The sequence below is a fragment of the Scyliorhinus canicula genome, chromosome 1, assembly GCF_902713615.1.
Source record: "Scyliorhinus canicula chromosome 1, sScyCan1.1, whole genome shotgun sequence".
NCBI classification, from domain to species: Eukaryota; Metazoa; Chordata; class Chondrichthyes; order Carcharhiniformes; family Scyliorhinidae; genus Scyliorhinus; species Scyliorhinus canicula.
This window is the reverse complement of record NC_052146.1, coordinates 112,932,557-112,957,250: the sequence shown is the minus strand read 5'-3', so window position 1 is coordinate 112,957,250 and position 24,694 is coordinate 112,932,557. Positions and strand designations below refer to the sequence as shown.

At 45.8% G+C, this 24,694-nt stretch overlaps 1 pseudogene; it reads right to left on the bottom strand.

Annotated features, from left to right (window-relative positions):
* Positions 1 to 2,374: 2,374 nt before the first annotated feature.
* On the bottom strand, positions 2,375 to 20,488 carry LOC119966412 (annotated as a pseudogene).
* Between the last annotated feature and the right edge of the window lie 4,206 nt (positions 20,489 to 24,694).

The following is a 24,694-nucleotide window of genomic DNA, read 5'->3' as shown; positions in this document are numbered from 1 at the left end:
GGGAATTCAGTTCATAATTGCCTCTTTCATCAATTTTTCAAATCAAGTCCGTAAAAAAATCTGGGGAAAAGGTCCAAAAGTCCGACCCGAGTGGGGGCCACCGTGCTTGGGCAGCACGGTAACACAAGTGGATAGCACTGTTGCTTCACAGTGCCAGGGTCCCAGATTCTTTTCCCCACTGGGTCACTGTCTGTGCGGAGTTTGTACGTTCTCCCTGTGTCTGCGTGGGTTTCCTCCTGGTGCTCCGGTTTCCTCCCACAGTCCATTAATATGGATTGGCCATACTAAATTGCCCTCAGTGTCCAAAAAAAGGTTGGGAGAGGTTATTGGGTTACGGGGATAGAGTGGAAGTCAGGGCTTATGTGGGTCGGTGCAGACTCAATGGGACGAATGGCCTCTTTCTGCACTGTATGTTGTATGTTCCTATGTTCTCAATGTGTGACTTACTCCTTCATAGCCGCCACCGGGAGTGATGCCGTTTAATCTTGACGGCGCAAATAAGTGATGATCACAAATAGGTGCCAACGCCGACACAGATGCAAGCTTAAAATGCTGACTAAAGTGCTTCCATATCCTTCGAGTGGACACAACCATTACATTCGAGGAGAACCTCACTGGAGAAAACAGCAGTGAAGCTGTCAGCAATGCACCCAAACTAGAGCTCCTACACAAACTTGCATCCATCTGTCCCCACACCAAATTCAATCACTGCATCACCCCAGCACCTTCTCAATATTGACCGCCCAAAATTGTGCAACGCTGTGCCCCCCGACTGTCTGCCCATCTGAAGAACTGCCCTACGGATTTCCGGGGTCTTGCCCGCCCATATAAAGGACGTTACCAACCTATTAACCTGAACAAAAATGATTTAGGGAGAGAAATGGTGAGACACTGAAAAAGAAAAAAAAAATTTTTGGGCAGATATTAATTTTAATAGACAACTCTGTCTGTCAAGAACAGGGGAAGGATACCCCACTTTTGAAAGTTGAACTTAACTTTACTCACTAGACTAGCGTGGTTCAACTTATGGAGCAGGGCTCAATCATTGGCCATCCAGATACAGTGCAGCACGGTAACACAAGTGGATAGCACTGTGGCTTCACAGCGCCAGGGTCCCAGGTTCGATTCCCTGCTGGGTCGCTGTCTGTGCGGTGTCTGCACGTTCTCCCCGTGTCTGCGTGGGTTTTCTCTGGGTGCTCCGGTTTCCTCACACAGTCCAAAGACGTGCAGGTTAGGTGGATTGGCCATGATAAATTGCCCTCAGGGAACAAAAGGTTAGGAGGGGTTATTGGGTTACGGGGATAGGGTGGAAGTGAGGGCTTAAGTGGGTTGGTGCAGACTCGATGGGCCAAATGGCCTCCTTCTGCACTGTATGTTCTAAGTGTCCTTTGTTTGGGGTGAGCTTTGCTATTGGCCTGCTTTCCCTGTAGTGGGGCTATGCTTCTGATGAGTGCACTGAGGAGTGCCAGCACCTGGTAGGCTACTGATTGAGCTTGGCCACGCCCATCTCATTGGTGGGTCAGCTGGGGTTTGAGGGGTTCCAGAGGGGTGTCCTAGTCGGGCTCCCAAATGGCCAGAGACTCTGTGAACATTTGCAGTATACAGTGAGCCTTCAGCATTGCAAGCTGCCAGGGGCCTGGAACTTGTGCAAAATGGGTACTTTTAAAACAAGTACTGCAGCAAAGATGGTCTGAGCACAGCCACCTTAATCCCAAAGGGGACATCCCGAATCCATGGAGCTGTCACCAAGTCGCTCCCCGGCCCTGGCAGCCATCTCCCCATTCTCCCCCCCCCCCCCCCCCCCAACCCCAACCCCCCGCAAGGTGTACAATTTTTAACAGTTTTTAAAACTTTACTTACCTTCTGTCTCTCTCAGCAGTCATGGCGCTCAATACCTGCTTGTAAATACCTGTAGTAAAGCGGGCCCACGTGACTTTCACCTGAGAGGGGCGAGGAATTGCAGAGGCCAGAGCATACTGGGTCCAACCCGCTAATGACATATATAAATGGATGTAAATGCCAGATCTGCATGCCACCTCTGGCGCTGGGGTGCAAACCTTGTTATCGCCGCCAGTGAGAGGCCAGAGCACGATGATCGGTTCAGTGCTGGACACAAACCTCGATTTTACTCGGACGCTCAATTCTCCATCTGATCGCGATTCGCGTTTCCGGCGTCGAGGGGCAGAGAATTTAGCCGAGCCATTGGCTTAGTTAAAGGTAACTCAAGTTTATTGTTGTTTATTTTATTGCTTAATAATCTTTAATTTTAAATCATCACAAAAATGTTTAGGGCATCATTCTCTGGTTTCAAACCTTTCTTCACATTATATCAAATTATAAAATACAGTTGAGGGCGGTTGTTTCAAGTTCCCCTTCTGGGATTTGGATTAACCCGGCATTTACCTGTGTTCTTGACATTACGCTCCATGTATTTTAACGTTCATATTTTTCAGTTTCATATGTGTAATTTACCAATTATGCAACTCCTGTGTACCACCTATTGCTAAAATTCACTTAATGATACATAAACAAGCAATTAATATCCAGCTTGGTGTTGTATTGAACAATAAAATTAATGATATCAACATGCATGTTTTAGAAAAAACATTTTTGAACATAGAATCTGATACTCTGCCTAACTGTATACATGATCTATTTGGGATAACAGTCCTATACTCGGTTTACATTTTGCGTAACTTCATCGTTGAAGAATAAACCTGGATTGAAGAGATTAACAATGAGTTTGAAGAAAACATAATGTTATTTTCGTTGCATCATCTCAGGTAGAGAATCATTTGTTTCATTAAATTTTTAAAGCTTTGGTCCACTTCCTCTATGTTTGGTCCCACAGAAGTAGGGGCACTTGCTGCTCCGTGAGGCATACCGCCTGGACCAGGGCAGCACCGCTCTGGCACAGTTGGATGATAACGGGATTACACACCTTCTCCAACTCTTTTTGATGAAACTCAAACTCGTCCTTTTCAGCCATTTGGTTTTGATCCAGCCAATTCTTGTTCAAAACTTCCTGTTCATCACCTTCACTCAGTTTACCCTGGAAAGATAGATATCAAACTCAAACCATTAAGTGACTGATGTGGCGGTGTACATTTTTTGTCATGAATAATAATAATCTTTATTAGTGTCAGTAGGCTTACATTAACACTGCAATGAAGTTATGGTGAAAAGTCCTTAGCTGCCACATTCCGGCACCTATTCAGGTACACAGAGGGAGGATTCAGAATGTCCAAATTACCTATTGAACATGTCTTTCGGGACCAGTGGGAGGAAACCACACAGTCACACAGGGAACGTGCAGACTCCGCATAGACAGTGACCCAAGCGGGAACCGAACCCAGATCCCTGGGGCTGTGAATCAACAGTTCAAACCACTGTTGCTACCGTGCCGCCCATGACACTGAGGGTTGACTCTCATTGCTGCGACGACAATGCAACGAGTCTTGATTTCATCAGTTTGAGAAAGTAGGAATTAAAATATATTTTCAATTCATCATAATACACACAGACTCTTCCTTTTCAGCCATTTGGTTTCGATCTAGCCAATCCAGTGCGGTAGTCGGATGGTGGTGGTCAGGGTAGTGGGGCAGTCGGATGGTGGTGGTCAGGGTAGTGGGGCAGTCGGATGGTGGTGGGCAGGGTAGTGGGGCAGTCGGATGGTGGTGGGCAGGGTAACGGGGTAGTCGGATGGTGGTGGTCAGGGCAGTGGGGTAGTCGGATGGTGGTGGGCAGGGTAGTGGGGTAGTTGGATGGTGGTGGGCAGGGTAATGGGGCAGTCGGATGGTGGATGGCAGGTTAGTGGGGCAGTCGGATGGTGGTGGGCAGGGAAGTGGGGTAGTTGGATGGTGGACGGCAGAATAGTGGGGAGGTCGGATGGTGGTGGGCAGGGTAGTGGGGTAGTCGGATGGTGGTGGTCAGGTTAGTGGGGCAGTCGGATGGTGGTGGGCAGGGTAATGGGGTAGTTGGATGGTGGATGGCAGGTTAGTGGGGCAGTCGGATGGTGGTGGTCAGGGCAGTGGGGTAGTCGGATGGTGGTGGTCAGGTTAGTGGGGCAGTTGGATGGTGGTGGTCAGGTTAGTGGGGCAGTCGGATGGTGGTGGGCAGGGTAGTGGGGTAGTCGGATGGTGGTGGGTAGGGTAGTGGGGCAGTCGGATGGTGGTGGGTAGGGTAGTGGGGCAGTCGGATGGTGGTGGTCAGGGTAGTGGGGCAGTCGGCTTGTGGTGGGCAGGGTAGTGGGGCAGTCGGATGGTGGTGGGCGGGGTAGTGGGGCAGTCGGATGGTGGTGGTCAGGGTAGTGGGGTAGTCGGATGGTGGTGGTCAGGGTAGTGGGGCAGTCGGATGGTGGTGGGTAGGGTAGTGGGGCAGTCGGATGGTGGTGGGCAGGGTAGTGGGGTAGTCGGATGGTGGTGGTCAGGGTAGTGGGGAGGTCGGATGGTGGTGGTCAGGGCAGTGGGGCAGTCGGATGGTGGTGGGTAGGGTAGTGGGGTAGTCGGATGGTGGTGGTCAGGGTAGTGGGGCAGTCGGATGGTGGTGGTCAGGGTAGTGGGGTAGTCGGATGGTGGTGGTCAGGGTAGTGGGGCAGTCGGATGGTGGTGGTCAGGGTAGTGGGGCAGTCGGATGGTGGTGGGTAGGGTAGTGGGGCAGTCGGATGGTGGTGGGCAGGGTAGTGGGTCAGTCGGATGGTGGTGGGCAGGGTAACGGGGCAGTCGGATGGTGGTGGGCAGGGTAGTGGGTCAGTCGGATGGTGGTGGGCAGGGTAACGGGGCAGTCGGATGGTGGTGGGCAGGGTAGCGGGGCAGTCGGATGGTGGTGGGCAGGGTAGTGGGGTAGTCGGATGGTGGTGGTCAGGGTAGTGGGGCAGTCGGATGGTGGACGGCAGGTTAGTGGGGCAGTCGGATGGTGGTGGGTAGGGTAATGGGGCAGTCGGATGGTGGTGGGCAGGGTAGCGGGGCAGTCGGATGGTGGTGGGCAGGGTAGTGGGGTAGTCGGATGGTGGTGGTCAGGGTAGTGGGGCAGTCGGATGGTGGACGGCAGGTTAGTGGGGCAGTCGGATGGTGGTGGGTAGGGTAATGGGGCAGTCGGATGGTGGTGGTCAGGGTAGTGGGGCAGTCGGATGGTGGTGGTCAGGGTAGTGGGGCAGTGGCTTGTGGTGGGCAGGGTAGTGGGGCAGTCGGATGGTGGTGGGCGGGGTAGTGGGGCAGTCGGATGGTGGTGGACAGGGTGATGGGGTAGTCGGATGGTGGTGGGCAGGGTAATGGGGCAGTCGGATGGTGGTGGGCAAGGTAACGGGGCAGTCGGATGGTGGTGGGCAGGGTAGTGGGGTAGTCGGATGGTGGTGTTCAGGGTAGTGGGGCAGTCGGATGGTGGACGGCAGGTTAGTGGGGCAGTCGGATGGTGGTGGGTAGGGTAATGGGGCAGTCGGATGGTGGTGGTCAGGGTAGTGGGGCAGTCGGATGGTGGTGGTCAGGGTAGTGGGGCAGTCGGCTTGTGGTGGGCAGGGTAGTGGGGCAGTCGGATGGTGGTGGGCGGGGTAGTGGGGCAGTCGGATGGTGGTGGACAGGGTGATGGGGTAGTCGGATGGTGGTGGGCAGGGTAATGGGGCAGTCGGATGGTGGTGGTCAGGGTAGTGGGGCAGTCGGATGGTGGATGGCAGGGTAGTGGGGCAGTCGGATGGTGGATGGCAGGGTAGCCGGGCAGTCGGATTGTGGTGGTCAGGGTAATGGGGCAGTCGGATTGTGGTGGTCAGGGTAGTGGGGCAGTCGGATGGTGGTGGGTAGGGTAGTGGGGCAGTCGGATGGTGGTGGGCAGGGTAGTGGGTCAGTCGGATGGTGGTGGGCAGGGTAACGGGGCAGTCGGATGGTGGTGGGCAGGGTAGCGGGGCAGTCGGATGGTGGTGGGCAGGGTAGTGGGGCAGTCGGATGGTGGTGGGCAGGGTAGTGGGGCAGTCGGATGGTGGTGGGCAAGGTAACGGGGCAGTCGGATGGTTGGCAGTGTGGTCGGCTTGGGGAGTTGTGAAGTCGGGTCGCGGGGGAGGGGGGTGGGGGAGAGTGGGTGGATCACTGTGAGTGACTGGGGAGTCAGTTCTGTAGTTACCCAGGAGTTAGACCATCCTTCAATCCGTTTAAAATTTACTGGGTGATTATTCAGGTGAATACATCGGATCTGTTCAAAGTCTCCGACTCTAACTCCGAGATATTCGTGTTTGTTCCTGCGATCCATCAGAAGTTGGACGTTCCTCAGCAATTCCCAGCACGTCAGGACCTGAAGAGGATCCCAATGCACATCTTCAATTGCACATTAGTTTCTGATTCTCTGGAGCAGAAGATTTGGGTCACATGTCTCTATTTGTTGTTGCACGTTCAGCATATGTGTACATACTTCCTGTTCTCTGTTTCTGCACATGGTGCTTGCAGGTAATTGTTTATAATTCTGCATGGATGTGTAACTGTTTCCAAGTTGTGTGTAAATGAACTGTAAGCGTGCGGTTGTGAGTGAATGTGGTGTGATGTGATTGTGTATATGAATGTGTGCGATTGTGCATATGAACGCAAATCCATGTGATAGTGTATGTGAGTGTGTGAGCGTGTGTGATTGTGCCTTTGTGCATTGTATGTGTGTTATGTGTGATCACGTTCTAGTTACATAACGCTGAGAATATTGAACAGTTCGGCAAATTCACAGAAGCCAGTCTGGCCCCAGCGAACTGTATCAGAGCAAGGATTCTGTGTCTGCTGGCCAGGAAAGAGAACAAAATATTGCCAAGAAAAGGAGACACAGTAGGACTGACTGGGCTGTATCCCAGTGCCAGATGGTGGCCAGTGCTGTCATGTCAGAAATGTTTCCATTAAATTTAATTTTATTAAACGTGTCAACACTCCTATTCTATGTTTGCATATTTGTTTTGAAACAGTCTGGTGGAAATGATCTCATTAAGCACATTATACATTTAATGAGTACTGTCACAAGTCACTTGAGGAAACCCTTTTGTTTCGGCAACTTAGATGTGTCAGGGGATGAAAGCGCCTCGTGCGGCTTCCGATAATTAATCCTCATGCGCCTTGGCTTGGTGTCTGCTGTTCGACTGCCTACTGTGATGTATACAACACTTTCCCACGGTGTGATAAACTGTGCAGAGCTGAGTGCTTTGCATCACTGCTTGCTCAAGCAAACAGATTCATCCGTGCTAAATGTATTATTTTTCTTTCCAAGAATCCACAACCCATGAGAACTTAATTAAATACCGGTGAACCGTAATCTGGTTTAATTTGCACAGCACATCGTAACATTTTTGTATAGTGGTACATTATCTACTGACATATCTCAGTTATTTTAATAGTCCATTTTCCTATTTCCTTAGAAACACTATTTGATATTACAGTGTACACTCCTACCTTTACGTTATAATCTTCCACTGTGGATTTCATACTGTATGCCTAAGATTCAAGGGTGTTTTTGGCAATTACCTGCAGTCATTGTGTTTCATCATCCGCTTTGTAATGCTCTGCTTCATTCACCATGCGATCAGACGCCCCTTGTCGTTTGTGATGATGGTTTTATTCTCCTTACCAATACTTTTATCAACAGCAGAAACATTCAATATTCCATTGGCATCAATGTCAAAGGTGACGTCTATCTGAGGGACACCCCGAGGTGCTGCCGGGATTCCTATCAACTCAAACTTGCCCAGTAGGTTATCTTTGGTCATAGTTCGCTCACCTTCAAACACCTGGACCAAGACCCCAGGCTGGTCGTCTGGGTAGGTGGTAAATATTTGTGTCTGCTTGGTCGGGATAGTGGTGTTCCTCTTGATCAGGGTTATTAGCAACCCCCTCCCCCCTGCTGTTTCAATGTCCAGTGATAAAGGTGTCACATCCAGAAGGAGCAAGTCTTGCACAGTTTCCAAGCTATCTCCACTTAGAATGGCTGCTGGTACAGCTGCCCCATAAGCCACTGCCTCATCAGAATTGATACTCTTATTCAGCTCCTTCCAATTAAAGCGGTCCTGCAGAAGCTTCTGGATCTTTGGGATTCTAGTAGATCCCCCCCTTATGAGCACAATTTCATGGATCAGGCTCTTATCCATTTTGACATCTCTCAAAGCTTTCTCCACAGGCTCCAAGGTGCCGCGGAAGAGATCCGAGTTCAGCTCCTCAAACCGTGCCCGGGTGATGGAGGTGCAGAAGTCAACACCCTCGAACAGAGACTCGATCTCCAGACTGGCCTGGGAGCTGGAGGAGAGAGTTCGCTTTGCACGTTCACAGGCAGTATGGAGGTGAGACACAGCTTGCTTGTTCCCGCTTTCCTTTTTATATGTACACTTAAACTCTTAAAAGATTCACCATACGGTTATCAAAATCTTCATCTCCGAGGTGGGTGTCTCTAGCCATGGATTTGACCTCAAAGACACCATCTTCAATGGTGAGGATGGACATATCAAAGGTGCCACCACCCAAATCGAAGATGAGGATATTGCACTCAGTTCCCACCTAAACAATCAACAAAACCATTTAAAGGGTAAATCCACACAGAGGGCGGGGTCGGATGATCAGAAACAAAACCAAATAAGATAAACATCACAAATTATAAATCTAGACCTATATAAAGGAACACTAAATATGAAAACTGTTAAACAAATGCAAGGTTTGAGAAATGGGAAGCAGAGTTGGGAGGGGAGATCAATTGGGGAGTATGGAGTGAGGCACTGCGTAGGGTAAGCGGGGCCTCCTCATGATCAAGGATGAGCCTGATACAGTTTAAGGTGGTGCACAGGGTGCATATGACTCGGGCGAGAATGAGTGGGTTCTTTCAGGGGGGAGCAGATGAGAGATGAGTGTGAGAGGTGTGGGCAGGGGCCAGCGAATCACGCGTACATGTTTTGGGGTTGCGAAAAATTGGGAAGATTCTGGGCGGCAGTGTTTGCGGTCTTAGCCAGAATAGTGGAGGGGGAGGTGGACCCGGACCCTTTGTGGTGTTTCAGAGAAGCTGGAGCTCAAGGAGAGGAGGAAAGCTGATGTCTTGGCTTTCACCGCTCTGATGCATGGCGGCAAATTTTGCTGGAGTGGCGGTCGGCATCGCCACAAGGGTAGCGGCTTGGTTGGGTGATCTGTATGGCTTCCTGCGATTAGAGAAGATAAAGTATGAGTTAAGGGGCTCTTCAGTGGGGTTTGAGGAAAGGTGGGGGTTGTTTGTGACCGTGTTTGAGGGGCTGTTCATCGCGGGGGTGGGGAGGGGTGAAAAAGGGGAAACATCTGTGCAGACTGTGTAGTTGATTGTAGGGATGCATGTTTCCCGGGGTGTTTGTTCGCTGTAACCTGTCTTGATACATGTTTGTAATAAAATACATTAAATAAAACAGCAACTTGGTTGGACATTCTAGAATGAGAAGCCATTATTGTAAGCGAAAGAGTGTCAGAGTTACAATAGAAATGAGGAGGTGGGTTGCTGTGATGAAGGTTTTGTTTGCGGAGGGCTGTTTGCGAGCTTTGAGGTGCAATTTGGGCTTCTGTGAGTGGACACATTTAGATATTTGCAGGTGTGTGACTTTGCAAAGAAAATTTTTCTCCCACGGCGCTGAGGACCCGGGTTTGATCCCGGCTCTGGGTGACTGCCCCCTGTGGAGTTTGCACATTCTCCCCGTGTCTGAGTGGGTTTCACCTCCACAACCCAAAGATGTGCAGGGACGGGTGGACTGGCCACACTAAATTGCCCCTTAATTGGAAAAAAATAATTGGACATTCTAAATTTATGAAAAACAAAAAAAAAGGAAGACTTTTCTATCTTTTCCGGTGATGTGCCCTTCCTCGTTGTTGTAAAGGGTTCTGTCGTTGGTGGGAATGGAGGAGGGGAGTAAATTGGGGATTAATGGGAGGCTTACAGCAGAGTGGGCGACATCCTTGGTTGGGGTCAAAGCCAAGTGGGAAGAAGCTGGGGTCCGAGCTAGAGGATGGGATGTGGTGTGAGATTCTGTGAAGCGTGAAGGCAACATCATGATGTGCAAGGTTAGGGCTGATACAGTTGAAGGTAGTGCATAGGGCCCATTTGACTAAATCCAGGATGAGCAGGTTGTTTGTAGGAATGGAAGATGAGTGCAAGCAGTGTGGGAGGGCCCCGGTCAATCATGTACATATATTCTGGGCATATCCTGGGCTCGTGGCATTTTGGGTCTCCTTCTTCAGCACCATGCCGACAATTCTACAAATTAATCTGAAGCCGTGTCCCCTAGTCGCCATATTTGGGGTGGCGGATCTGCCGGACCTGCAGACGAGAGTGGGGTCAATGTTCTGGCCTTCACCACGCTGATTGCTCGCAGGTGGGTGCTGATGGGGTGGAGGTCAGCTTCTCCACCCAGTGCCTCAGTATGGCTGGAAAATTACACCATGAGGAGGGCAATTGAGGGGTTCTACCGAAGATGGGGGCCGTTCATTTTGTACTTCAAAGAGTTGGTCACCGTTAGCTGTTAGAGGGAGGGGGAAGGGAGGGGGGGAGATTGTTGTTGTTGTTGTTTTTGATACGTACAAACTTGGAAAAACTGAATAAAAATATTTTAAAAAAGAATTGAGGAGGAATTACTTCGCTGAAAGGATCGGGAATCTGTGGAATTCTCTACCCCAGAGTGCAGTGGATGCCGGAACACTAAACAAATTTAAGGAGGAAATACGATAGGTTTTCAAGTAGAAACAGGATGAAGGGTGATGGGGACATGGCAGGAAGATGGAGCTGAGGCCAAGATGAGATCAGCCATGATTGGATTGAATAGTGGAGAAGGCTCAAGGGGCTGAATTGCCTACTTCTGCTCCTCGTTCTTATGTTCTGAACTGTTCGCAAAGCTGAGCTCGAGGTAAGTTATCATTTACATATCTGCACTGTCACCAAAACCACCTATACCCACTACTGTAATATTGCACAATTCCCTCTCTGTTTCAACTAATTTGCTGCTGAAACACTAACCCATACCTTTGTTACGTCCAGTCTTGATTATTCTAATAGACTCATGGTTTGTCTCATGACCTGTCTCCTACATTTTACACTCTGTAAACTTGAAGTTATTCAAAACTCTGCTGTTGACTCAAGTTATAGAATTTCATAGAATTAACAGCGCAGGAGGAGGCCATTTGGCCCATCGAGGCTGTACCGGCTCTTGGAAAGAGAACCCTACTTAAGCCCACGGCTCCACCCTATCCCCGTCACCCAGTAACCCCACCTAATCTTTGGACACTAAGGGCAATTTATCATGGCCAATCCACCCAACCAGTGGCGGACTGGCCAGGGTGTCAGCTTGCCCGATGGCAATGGGCCCCTGATGAAGTGGGCCCCCTATATCAAATAAAAATGCAATAAACAAACAAACACAGACAACTGTTTTAGTAATAAAAAGGAATAAGAAAAAAAGAGAACAGGACACAAATAAGCAGTGCATGAAAAGGAACGAAGCAGGGGAGGTAGTGGAAGGATGTGGAATAGGGGGGCCCGGGTCGGGCATAATTAAGGAAATTCCATGTTTTAAAGATAAAGTTACAATTCGTGATTTGAGATGGTTGGCAACTTCAAAGGATATCAAGTAGTAGTCTTGGTTCAGCGGTACATCGGTCCGGGGCCCGGAGAGCCAAGAAGGGGCCCGTGAATCTCTGAAGGGCCCTTAAAAATTATAATTAATTAGATAAATAAATCTCCAACTTCTTTCCTGAGATTTGCATTCTAACTTAATAAAATATAATTGTTTTTAAAAAGAGCAATACCAAATAAAAGTGCAATAAAGAAACAAACAAATAATCACTCAAGGAACAAAGCAATGTTAAACGGATGTGAAAAGGAGTGTGGGGGGGGGGGGGGGGGGGGGGGGCGGGTTGCTGGTTCACCCAGGTCGGACATAGTTGGAAATCCACGTTTTCAGCAAGAGTATGTGAATTTAAAGATAAAGTTACAGTTCGTGATTTGAGATGGTCGGCAACTTGAAAGGATATCAAGCAGTACATAGGGTCGTGAGTTTACCGAAAAGGAGAAGCGGTACCTTTGACCGTGAATCATGAGGTCAAAGATATTGAAGTGATAAGCCATGATCGGTAAACTCAAAGGGTTGTGACTTGTAACACTACACTGGTATCAAACTGGACATGTTAACTTTGGTCATGGGACCATTCTTAATGTCTTACTATAGTCGGACCAAACTTCTAAGTTTCAACAGTTGTCTCAGTTGCTTGCTGGTGTGAACACTGGACAGTGGATTGTCTCCTCTTCTGAAGCTGCATAGGCCACAGTAGTATTGACGAATGTACATAGCCTATTGAAGTGTAAGTAAGTTATTTTATATTTTTTATCAAGTAGGGGTTTATCTGGTGTTCCTTCAAGTAATTCTTGCAATCATCAATATTCATTTTTCCCAATGTGGGCTATTTTTTATTAAGTTTTTATTTCAGGAATATTACCCCTACCAGCATGGAAAAGAAAAAGCATAAATCTGGGTCACTAAAACGTAAAGAACAAAAAGAAGCGGAAAGGAAGGAATCAGCCAAGCGATGCAGGCCTATTACAGAGTTTATAATACCACAAGCACAATCCACATCAATATCCAGTTCTGCAACAAGTAATCAAGAAGCAAGAAACGATGCTCATGGTGATGATGCAATGACATGCGAGTTATAAGAACAGAGAAGAGCTACTTTGAATGTAGAGACAAATACAAGTGCATCCATTACTAATCAACCCAGGCCCAATATTTCTTCTGGCTTCCTTGTTCCGGTATCTGTACTGCCTGTAGTTGCAACATCTGAACACATAGCTTCAACTAGTGACAGGGAATCAGATATTCCTTCAAGCATAAATGACTTGGTTTCTGAAGCACATCCTGTAAATGAACCTACGCAAGAAAATGAAAGATTAATTACTGGAATCTTCCAATATCCATCACGAGCAAAGCTAAAACAGTTTTTTGCTGAACATCCACTTCAGCCACTTGATGATCTGCCATTTGATGCTCGTTTGTATGAGAGGAAAATTATGAATGACTCAGTCCCAAGAAAATGGCTAAAATATAACAAAGAAAATAGATGCTTATATTGTTCATACTGCTTAGCCTTTGAGTTTCCCAACACTTGTAATCCATCACCCTTTGTACGTGGCTTTAGTGACTACAGGTGTATTAGCCAGAACTTGACTTTACATGAATCGACAACAACACATGTCAGAAATGCTCAGCAATATATCAGTGTGGTTAATGATGGCACCTTAGATAAATTTTTTGCAGCATCACTAATTAAAAGGAAAGAAGAAGTATTGAAGCAGAGAGGTATTGTCATGAGGGTTATAGACATCATAAAGATGTTAGGCAAGCAAGCACTTCCTTTTCGAGGTTACAGAAATGAATCGGCCTACACTCTAGATAATGAGGTTCTGAATCATGGCAATTTTTTAGCTACAGTGCAGTTGATGGCAAAATATGACCCCATTATTGCAGCTCACGTTTCTGCAGTGCAAAACAAGTCTAAACAAAGAATCAAACAATTAGAGCAACAAGGAAAGGCTCAAAGTAAAGGCCGCGGTGGACTTGTTACATACCTGAGTAAAACAACTATAAACATGTTAATCAAAATTATGAAGAATATGATACAAGAAAGAATTAGTCATGAAGTTTCTCAAGCAAAATATTATTCTATTCAGGTTGATTCAACACAAGATAATTCATCCATCGATCAGTTTAGCATTATTATTCGGTATGTGTTTAAAAGTATTATCTGTGAGCGACTACTTTCAGTTGTGCCAAGTAATGATGGTACAGGACAGGGACTTTTTGATCTATTGATTGAACCATTACAGCATCTTAAAATTGACCCCCAAAAATGTTTATCTGATAGCATAGATGGCGCTGCAAGCTACCATGGCCAGTATAATGGTTTACAAAGTAAAATTGCTGATGTGGCTGATCAACATGTTCATATATGGTGCTATGCCCATGTCTTGACTTTGGTGATAATTGAAACAACAAAATGTTGTGTGCCTGCAATTTCTTTTTTCAATTTGCTCCAGAATATAGCAACTTTTGCGAAAGCATCATACAAGAGAATGGCTGTATGGATAGAAGTTGTTGGAAAACATCTAGGACAAGAAAAAATGAAACGATTAAAGCTAATTGGTGAGACCAGATGGTCAGGAAAATCCAATGCAGCAACAACTATATTTGGACATTTTGATGATGCCGCAGCCAGTACTTTCGTAAATCTATTGACATGCTTCTCAATGATACAAGATTCAGAAAAGTTTGATGCAAAAACAAAACATGAAGCAAATGTTTTACTTCAAAGTCTTCTAAAGTTTGAAACCATATTGACAGCATTTACTTACTTGTATATATTTGAAACTACAACCCCGTTATCAAGTTATCTACAGACAAGTGGTTTAGATATGTTTACTGCATGGAGTTTGGTAGATTCAGCTACAACAAAGTTGAAGGAACAGACAAGAACATTTGATAACGTTCACAGCAAGGCTTTGGAATTTGTAAATAAATGTAATGACAGGATTTCACAGATGAATATGGATGAAAATCAGACATTGGAAATTGATGCGTTGGAAACAGCATTGCCAGTTAAGAGGCAGAGGAAGAAGAAAAGAATGGCAGATGAGCTTATTGATGATGAAAGAAATTCCTCAGATTCTCTAGCTGATTTTCGATTAAATGTGTTTAACCTAACAATGGATCGCATTGTCCAGTCACTAGAATCACGCTTTGTACAACATAAACAGTTGTATAAAGATTTGTCCTGCTTGGACCCAGCAAAGTTTAAAACTATTGCAGAGAAGGGCCTTGAAGATGAAGCATTGGAAGGTATTATTTAGCTGTTTCCACAAATCAGAAAAGAAAAAGTAATATTGGAATTGTTTTCTTTTGCTTCAAACTTTGATGTATTAAAGCTATTGCTTAATGATGGTGAGAATATGGATTCCAGTTGCAACAATTGTAAAATTTGCAGCACTTGCCCATCGTGTGTACTAAAAATTCTGGCATCCAACAGACTTCATGACAAGGCATATGATAACCTTTATGAACTTTATAAAGTCGCACACTATCAGTTACTCAAGTCCAATGTGAGAGGACATTTTCAAAGCTAAAGATCATAAAGACAAGGTTAACAAATTCACTGTCTGAGGAGAATTTGGAATCATACTTGTTGCTATCCATTGAAAAGGAATTGTTAGATGAATTGGATGCAGAAGCAATTATTGGCAGATTCGCACAATCATCTAGCGAACACAAACGATTGCTCTTAATATAGTGGACTGCATGCAATGCTCTATTGTGCTTTTGAACTATCTGTTAATGTGTAAATTGTGCAGTAGACTATTTTAAAATATCAACCAATTACTTAAAATTTTTAAAAATAAATAAAAAATTAAATTATAACATTCTGTATTTACATTTGGTATCTACTGCCAGTAATATGTACAGTACATGTACACTGTAATTACTAAGAAATACACATTTTTTCCACAAAAATTTTAATTGTACCCTTTTTTCCATATGTAGTTTTTGAAAATTTTATTTATTCGTTATGAAAATTAAATGATAGCATTGTAGTTGTGGGTGGGCCCCCTTTGTCTCCTGGCAACCAATATTTTTAGACCCAGTCTGCCACTGCACCCAACCTGCACATGTTTAGATTGTGGGAGGAAACTGGAGCACCTGGAGGAAACCCATGCAGACACAGGGAGAATGTGCAAATTCCTCACAGATAGTGACCCAAGCCGGAAATCGAACCTGGGACCCTGGAGCTGTGAAGCAACTGTGCTAACCACAGTGCTACCATGCTTGCCCATTGAAAGTTATAGAAACATAGTAAATAGATGCAGGAATAGGCCATTCGACCCTGCACCACCATTCAATATGATCATGGCTGATGATGCAAATTCAGTATCCCACTCCCGCTTTCTCTCCATACACCTTGATCCCTTTAGCCGCAAAGGCCAAGTCCAGCTCCCTCTTGAATATTTCCAATGAACTGGCCCCACAGCTTTCTGTGGCAGAGAATTCCACAAGTTCACAACCCTCTCAGAGAAGAGGTTCTTCCTCATCTCAGTCCTGAATGGCTCACCCTTTATTCTTAGACTGTGACCCCCTAGTTGTGGACATCCCCAACATCAGGAACATTCTTCCTGCATCTAGCATGTCCAGTCCCATCAGGATTTTATGTTTCTATGAGATCCCCTCTCATTCTTCTAAACTCCAGTGAGTACAAGCCCAGTTGATCCAGTCTTTTGTCATATGTCAGTCTTGCCATCCCGGGAATTAGTCTGGTGAACCTTCGCTGGACACCCTCAACAGCAAGAATGGCCTTCCTCAAACTAGGAGACCAAATACTTAAGGTGTGGCCTCACCAAGGCCCTGTATAACTACAGCAAGACATCCCTATTGCAATACTCAAATCCTCTCGTTGTGAAAGCCAGCATGGGGTTGCATGGTGGCACAGTGGTTATCACTGCTGCCATTGAGGACCCGGGTTTGATCCCGGCCCCGCATCACTGTCCGTGTGGAGTTGCACATTCTCCCAGTGCGTGCATGAGTTTCAGCCCCACAACCCAAAGATGTGCAATTTAGGTGAATTGGCCACACTAAATTGCCCCTTAATTGGAAAAGAAATAATTGGGTACTCTAAATTTATAAAGATAAAAAAAATGAAGGTTAGCATGCCATTAGCTTTCCTCACTGCCTGCTGTACCTGCATGTCAATCTTTAACGACTGTTCCACCTTGACACTCCGGTGTCGTTGCACTTCCCCTTTTCCTAAACTGCCACCATTCAGATAATGTTTTTGCTACTAAAGTGGATAACCTCACATTTACCCACATTAAATTGCACTTGCCAAGTATTTGTCCAATCAGCCAGCCTGTCCAAATCACCCTGCAGCCTCACAGCACACACTGCCCCCCCCCCCCCCCCCCCCCCCCCCCCCCCCAGCTTAGTGTCATCCTCAAATTTGGATCCTTCGTCCAAATCATTAATGTATTAGCAAGAGGCAGCACGAGAGGTTTTGTGAAGGGGAGGTTGTGTCTCACTAACTTGGGAGAGTTTTGAGGAGGTCACAAAAATGATTGGTGCAGGTAATGCCTCAAGAAGGCATACGGTATGCTTTCCTTCATTGGCCGGGGCATTGAGTATAAAAATCGGCAAGTCATGTTGCAGCTATACAGAACCTTAGTTAGGCCACACTTGGAGTATAGTGTTCAATTCAGGTCGCTACACTACCAGAGGATGTGGAGGCTTTAGAGAGGTTGCAAAGAGGTTTACCAGAATGTTGCCTGGTGTGGAGGGCATTAGCTATGAGGAGAGGTTTAATTAACTCGGTTTGTTCTCACTGGAACAAAGGAGGTTGAGGGATGACCTGATAGAGGTCTACAAAATTATGAGGGGCATAGACAGAGTGGATAGTCAGAGACTTTTCCCAGGGTGGAGGGGTCAATTACTAGGGGGCATAGGTTTAAGATGCGAGGGGCAAGGTTTAGAGGAGGTGTACGAGGCAAGTGTTTTTACACAGAGGGTAGTGGGTACCTGGAATTCGCTGCCGGAGGAGGTGGTGGAAGCAGGGACGATAGTGACATTTAAGGGGCATCTTGACAAATACATGAATAGGATGGGAATAGAGGAATACGGACCCCGGAAGTGGAGAAGATTTTAGGATAGATGGGCAGCATGGTCGGCACAGGCTTGGAGGGCCGAATGGCCTGTTCCTGTGCTGTACTTTTCTTTGTTCTTTTGTATATTAGGAACAGCTGGGGTCCCAGCACTGAACCCTGTGGTACCTCACTAATTACTGCCTGCCACTCTGAAAAGGACCCGTTTATTCCCACTCTCTGCTTCCTGTCTGCCAACTAGTTCTCTAGCCATGTCAATACATTACTCCCAGAACCATGAGCTTTCATTTTGCTCACTAATGTCTTGTGTGGAACCTTGTCAAAACCCTTTTGAAAGTCCAGATACACAACATCCATCGGTTCACCCTTTTCCACTCTACTGGTCACATCCTCACATCCAGAAGATTTGTCAAACACAATTTCCCTTTAGTGAATCCATGCTGACTTGGACCGATCCTGTCCCCGCTTTCCAAATGGTCAGTTATATCATAAGAACATAAGAACATAAGAACTAGGAGCAGGAGTAGGCCATCTGGCCCCTCGAGCCTGCTCCGCCATTCAATTAGATCATGGCTGATCTTTTGTGGACTCAGCTCCACTTTCCGGCCCGAACACCATAACCCTTAATCCCTTTATTCTTCAAAAAACTATCTATCTTTACCTTAAAAACCATCCTTAACAATTGACTCCGCATTTTTGCCACCACAGATGTCAGGCTAAACGGTCTATAATTCCCATGTTCTCTCTCCCACCTTTTTTTTGGAAAGATGTGGTTACGTTAGCCACCCTCCAATCCATTGGAACTCTTCCTAAGTCTATGGAATGTTGGAAAATGATCACCAATGCGTCCATTATTTCCAGGGCCATTTTCTTAAGTACTCTGGGATGCAGAGCATTAGACCCTGGGGAATTCTGTTCACCATTCCTCCTGTGCTTGCTGACCTACATTGGATCCCAGTTAAGCACCACCTCTATCTTAAAATTCTTATCCTTGGTTTCAAATCTCATTGTGGCCTCCCCTTCGTACCTCCTCCAACTACACAAATCCTTGAGATATCTGTACTCCTTTACTTCTGGTCTTGGAAGGATCTGTAGTTTAAATATCCCAACAGTCGTTGTTATGCCTTCAACTGCCAAGGACGTAGGGCGCGATTCTCCGCACTCACGACGGGGCGGAGAATAGCGGGCGGCGCAAATTTTTATGGCGACGCTGGTCCGACGCCCTCCCGCTATTCTCCCCCCCCCCCCACGCCCGCCCCCCGACACGAATCGCTGCTCGCTGTTTTTTTACGGCGAGCAGCGATTCTCCCCTGGCCGATGGACCGATTTCCAAGGCCTTTACGGCCGTTTTCACGATTTTTAATACACCTGCTATACCAGTTTGTGAAAACGGCCGCAAAGTGCCGTTCTGCACAACCATGCCACCGAGGGTGGGATGGGCCCGCGATCGGTGGGCACCGATCACGGGCAGCGGGTCCGATTCCCGCGCACTCTTTCTCCCTCCGCCGCCCCGCAGAATAAGTCCACGGGGCGGCTGAGGGGCATTACGGACCGTGCTTGCGCGGGTCTGACGCATATGCGCGGATGACGTCATCCGCGTATGCGCGGGTTGGAGTCGTCCAATCCACGCATGCGCGACTGACGTCATCATATGCGTCAGCCGTCGCTAACTTTGGCGCGCGGGCTTAGCGAAATTCGTTAAGCCCGCGATGCCAGAGTTCACGGGGCCGCGATGCTAGCCCCGACCGGGGAGCAGAATCGGGTCCCGGGAGGGGGCGCGGAGGCTGCCGTGAAACACGGACGGTTTCGTGGCAGCCTTCACGACTCTCCGCCTTTGCAGAGAATCGCGCCCTTAGTGTCAAACATTTTCATAATGCTCCTGTGAATAATTATATACATTAAAAGTGCTATAGAAATACTAATTGTTGTTATATGGGTATGGTTCACAGCTCAGAAACAGGCCATTCGGCCGACAGAATCCTCTCCTCCACTCCCCCAACTTCATCTCAATCTTATTAGCAAATACTGTTATTCCTTTTACCCTCATTTTCAGCTATTTGCCTCAATTTTGTCTTTCCATTCTCCCGAGCTCCCTATTGGGTTATTAGTGATTATTTTATATTTATGACCTCTAATTTCAGACTCCCCCACAACCAAAAGTAAAGCAAAAACTTTGTTATTTCTTTATAACGACATAACACCCTCCCAAATATCTGCAGTTGCCTCCATTAATATCTGTAACATTTATGTGATCTCACTCTTTGCCGAGTCCTCCAGATATATCGAGGGTTGTTTGCAGAGATGATAACCCACTCTTTTGCCCAGCCCATAGGCAATGCCAGCGGCTGTGGGCTTGTTAATGATCCTCAGAACGTTAAGTCCAGTGATGGTCCACGCTTCCTTGGTGGCTTGGCGCTGGGAATTGTTGAAATAAGTGGGGACGGTGATGACGGTGCTGATGATACTCTTCCCTATGTCCTCCTCCAGGACCATTGAGGAGATTTCTTCTGTGTAGAAGGTCTTGGTGTCTCCTTTGTGCTGAACCCCAACTTTTGGTTGAGTGGAGTCGTAGACCACTTTGAAAGGTTTGAGATCGCTCTGGACAGTCTGGTGATTGTATCCCCTGCCAATCAGCCTCCTGGCGTTGAATATGGTGTTCTGGGATTCATGGCCACATGGTTCTTGGCTGTGCCCCGATCAGCCTCTTGGTGTCAGTGTAGGCTACCTAACTGGGGGTGGTGCAATTATCCTGGTCATTTGCGATGATCTCCACCTTGCCATGTTGGAAGACTCCGACACACGAATAGGTGGTGCTCAGGTCGATATCCACCGCTGGGGTGATGTTGAAACTCATGGCTGCGGGCGCACAAGAGAATGCTGCCCAGACTCTGCGATTTGCGCTGGGGTGAAGTGGGTTGCTCTACATACCAATGTTAGAAAGTTCTGGGTGAGTGTGACGGACATTGGCCCACGTGGCTGGCATTTGACCGAGATGGAGTTGCCAGAAATAGAACGAATCGTCAGCACAGTGGCATAAACCAAATACAGCCGTGTCTGCCAGAGGCACAGCTTCATATAGAGAACACAGAAAGGCTGTGCCTTTGGTATCTAATCAGAGCAGGGCATCGATATTGAATCAGAGCATCGTATCAATATCTAATCAGAGCAGGATATCAATATCTAATCAGAGCAGGGCATTGATATCTAATCAGAGCAGGATATCAATATCTAATCAGAGCAGGGCATTGATACCTAATCAGAGCAGGGTATCAATATCTAATCAGAGCATCGATATCTAATCAGAGCAGGGTATCGATATCTAATCACAGCAGGGCATCAATATCTAATCAGAGCAGGGTATCAATATCTAATCAGAGCATCGATATCTAATCAGGGCAGGGTATCGATATCTAATCAGAGCAGGGCATCAATATCTAACCAGAACATTGATATCTAATCAGAGCAGGGCATCGATATCTAATCAGAGCATCGATATCTAATCAGAGCAGGGTATCAATATCTAATCAGGGCAGGGTATCGATATCTAATCAGAGCAGGGCATCAATATCTAATCAGAGCAGGGCATCAATATCTAACCAGAACATCGATATCTAATCAGAGCAGGGCATTGATATCTAATCAGAGCATCGATATCTAATCAGAGCTGGGTATCGATATCTAATCAGAGCATCGATATCTAATCAGAGCAGGGTATCAATATCTAATCAGAGCATCGATATCTAATCAGAGCAGGGTATCGATATCTAATCAGAGCAGGGTATCAATATCTAATCAGAGCATCGATATCTAATCAGAGCAGGGTGTTGATATCTAATCAGAGCAGGGTATCGATATCTAATCAGGGCAGGGTATCAATATCTAATCAGAGCATCGATATCTAATCAGAGCAGGGCATTGATATCTAATCAGAGCATCAATATCTAATCAGAGCATCGATATCTAATCAGAGCAGGGTATCGATATCTAATCAGAGCATCGATATCTAATCAGAGCATCGATAACTAATCAGAGCAGGGCATCAATATCTAATCAGAGCAGGGTATCGATATCTAATCAGAGCAGGGTATCAATATCTAATCAGAGCATCGATATACAATCAGAGCAAGGTATCAACATCTAATCAGAGCAGGATATCGATATCTAATCAGAGCAGGGTATCAATATCTAATCAGAGCATCGATATCTAATCAGAGCAGGGCATCGATATCTAATCAGAGCAGGGTATCAATATCAAATCAGAGCATCAATATCTAATCAGAGCAGGGTGTTGATATCTAATCAGAGCAGGGTATCGATATCTAATCAGAGCAGGGCATTGTTATCTAATCAGAGCAGGGTATCGATATCGAATCAGAGCATCGATATCTAATCAGAGCAGGGTATCGATATCGAATCAGAGCATCGATATCTAATCAGAGCAGGGCATCGATATCTAATCAGAGCAGGGTATCAATATCTAATCAGAGCAGGGCATCGATATCTAATCAGAGCATCGATATCTAATCAGAGCAAGGTATCAATATCTAATCAGAGCAGCGTATCAATATCTAATCAGAGCATCGATATCTAATCAGAGCATCGATATCTAATCAGAGCAGGGTATCGATATCGAATCAGAGCATCGATATCTAATCAGAGCAGGGCCTCGATATCTAATCAGAGCAGGGTATCAATATCTAATCAGAGCAGGGCATCGATATCTAATCAGAGCATCGATATCTAATCAGAGCAAGGTATCAATATCTAATCAGAGCAGCGTATCAATATCTAATCAGAGCATCGATATCTAATCAGAGCATCGATATCTAATCAGAGCAGGGTATCAATATCTAATCAGAGCATCGATATCTAATCAGAGCAGGGTATCGATATCTAATCAGAGCAGGGCATCAATATCTAATCAGAGCAGCGTATCAATATCTAATCAGAGCATCGATATCTAATCAGAGCAGGGCCTCGATATCTAATCAGAGCATCGATATCTAATCAGAGCAGGGTGTTGATATTTAATCAGAGCATCGATATTTAATCAGAGCAGGGTATCGATATCTAATCAGAGCATCGATATCTAATCAGAGCAGGGCATCGACATCTAATCAGAGCAGGGTATCGATATCTAATCAGAGCAGGGTATGAATATCTAATCAGAGCAGGGCATCGATATCTAATCAGAGCATCGATATCTAATCAGAGCAGGGTATCGATATCTAATCAGAGCATCGATATCTAATCAGAGCAGGGCATCGACATCTAATCAGAGCAGGGTATCGATATCTAATCAGAGCAGGGTATGAATATCTAATCAGAGCAGGGCATCGATATCTAATCAGAGCATCGATATCTAATCAGAGCAGGGTATCGATATCTAATCAGAGCATCGATATCTAATCAGAGCAGGGCATCGACATCTAATCAGAGCAGGATATCAATATCTAATCAGAGCAGGGTATCGATATCTAATCAGAACAGGGTGTTGATATCTAATCAGAACAGGGTACCAATATCTAATCAGAGCAGGGCATCGATGTCTAATCAGAGCAAGGTATCAACATCTAATCAGAGCAGGATATCGATATCTAATCAGAGTAGGATATTGATATCTAATCAGAGCAGGGTATCAATATTGAATCAGAGCATCGTATAAATATCTAATCAGAGCAGGATATCGATATCCAATCAGAGCAGCGTATCGATATATAATCAGAGCAGGATATCAATATCTAATCAGAGCTGGGTATCGATATCTAATCAGAACAGGGCATCGATATCTAATCAGAGCATCGATATCTAATCAGATCAGGGTATTGATATCTAATCAGAGCAGCATATCGATATATAATCGGAGCAGGATATCAATATCTAATCAGAGCAGGGTATCGATATCGAATCAGAGCAGAACATTGATGTCTAAGCAGAGCATTGTATCAATATCTAATCAGAGCAGGGTATCAATATCTAATCAGGGCAGGGTATCGATATCTAATCGGAGCAGGGCATCAATATCTAATCAGAGCAGGGCATCAATATCTCACCAGAACATCGATATCTAATCAGAGCTGGGTATCGATATCTAATCAGAGCATCGATATCTAATCAGAGCAGGGTATCGATATCTAATCAGAGCATCGATATCTAATCAGAGCAGGGCATCGACATCTAATCAGAGCAGGGTATCGATATCTAATCAGAGCAGGGTATGAATATCTAATCAGAGCAGGGCATCGATATCTAATCAGAGCATCGATATCTAATCAGAGCAGGGTATCGATATCTAATCAGAGCATCGATATCTAATCAGAGCAGGGCATCGACATCTAATCAGAGCAGGGTATCGATATCTAATCAGAGCAGGGTATGAATATCTAATCAGAGCAGGGCATCGATATCTAATCAGAGCATCGATATCTAATCAGAGCAGGGTATCGATATCTAATCAGAGCATCGATATCTAATCAGAGCAGGGCATCGACATCTAATCAGAGCAGGATATCAATATCTAATCAGAGCAGGGTATCGATATCTAATCAGAACAGGGTGTTGATATCTAATCAGAACAGGGTACCAATATCTAATCAGAGCAGGGCATCGATATCTAATCAGAGCAAGGTATCAACATCTAATCAGAGCAGGATATCGATATCTAATCAGAGTAGGATATTGATATCTAATCAGAGCAGGGTATCAATATTGAATCAGAGCATCGTATAAATATCTAATCAGAGCAGGATATCGATATCCAATCAGAGCAGCGTATCGATATATAATCAGAGCAGGATATCAATATCTAATCAGAGCTGGGTATCGATATCTAATCAGAACAGGGCATCGATATCTAATCAGAGCATCGATATCTAATCAGATCAGGGTATTGATATCTAATCAGAGCAGCATATCGATATATAATCGGAGCAGGATATCAATATCTAATCAGAGCAGGGTATCGATATCGAATCAGAGCAGAACATTGATGTCTAAGCAGAGCATTGTATCAATATCTAATCAGAGCAGGGTATCAATATCTAATCAGGGCAGGGTATCG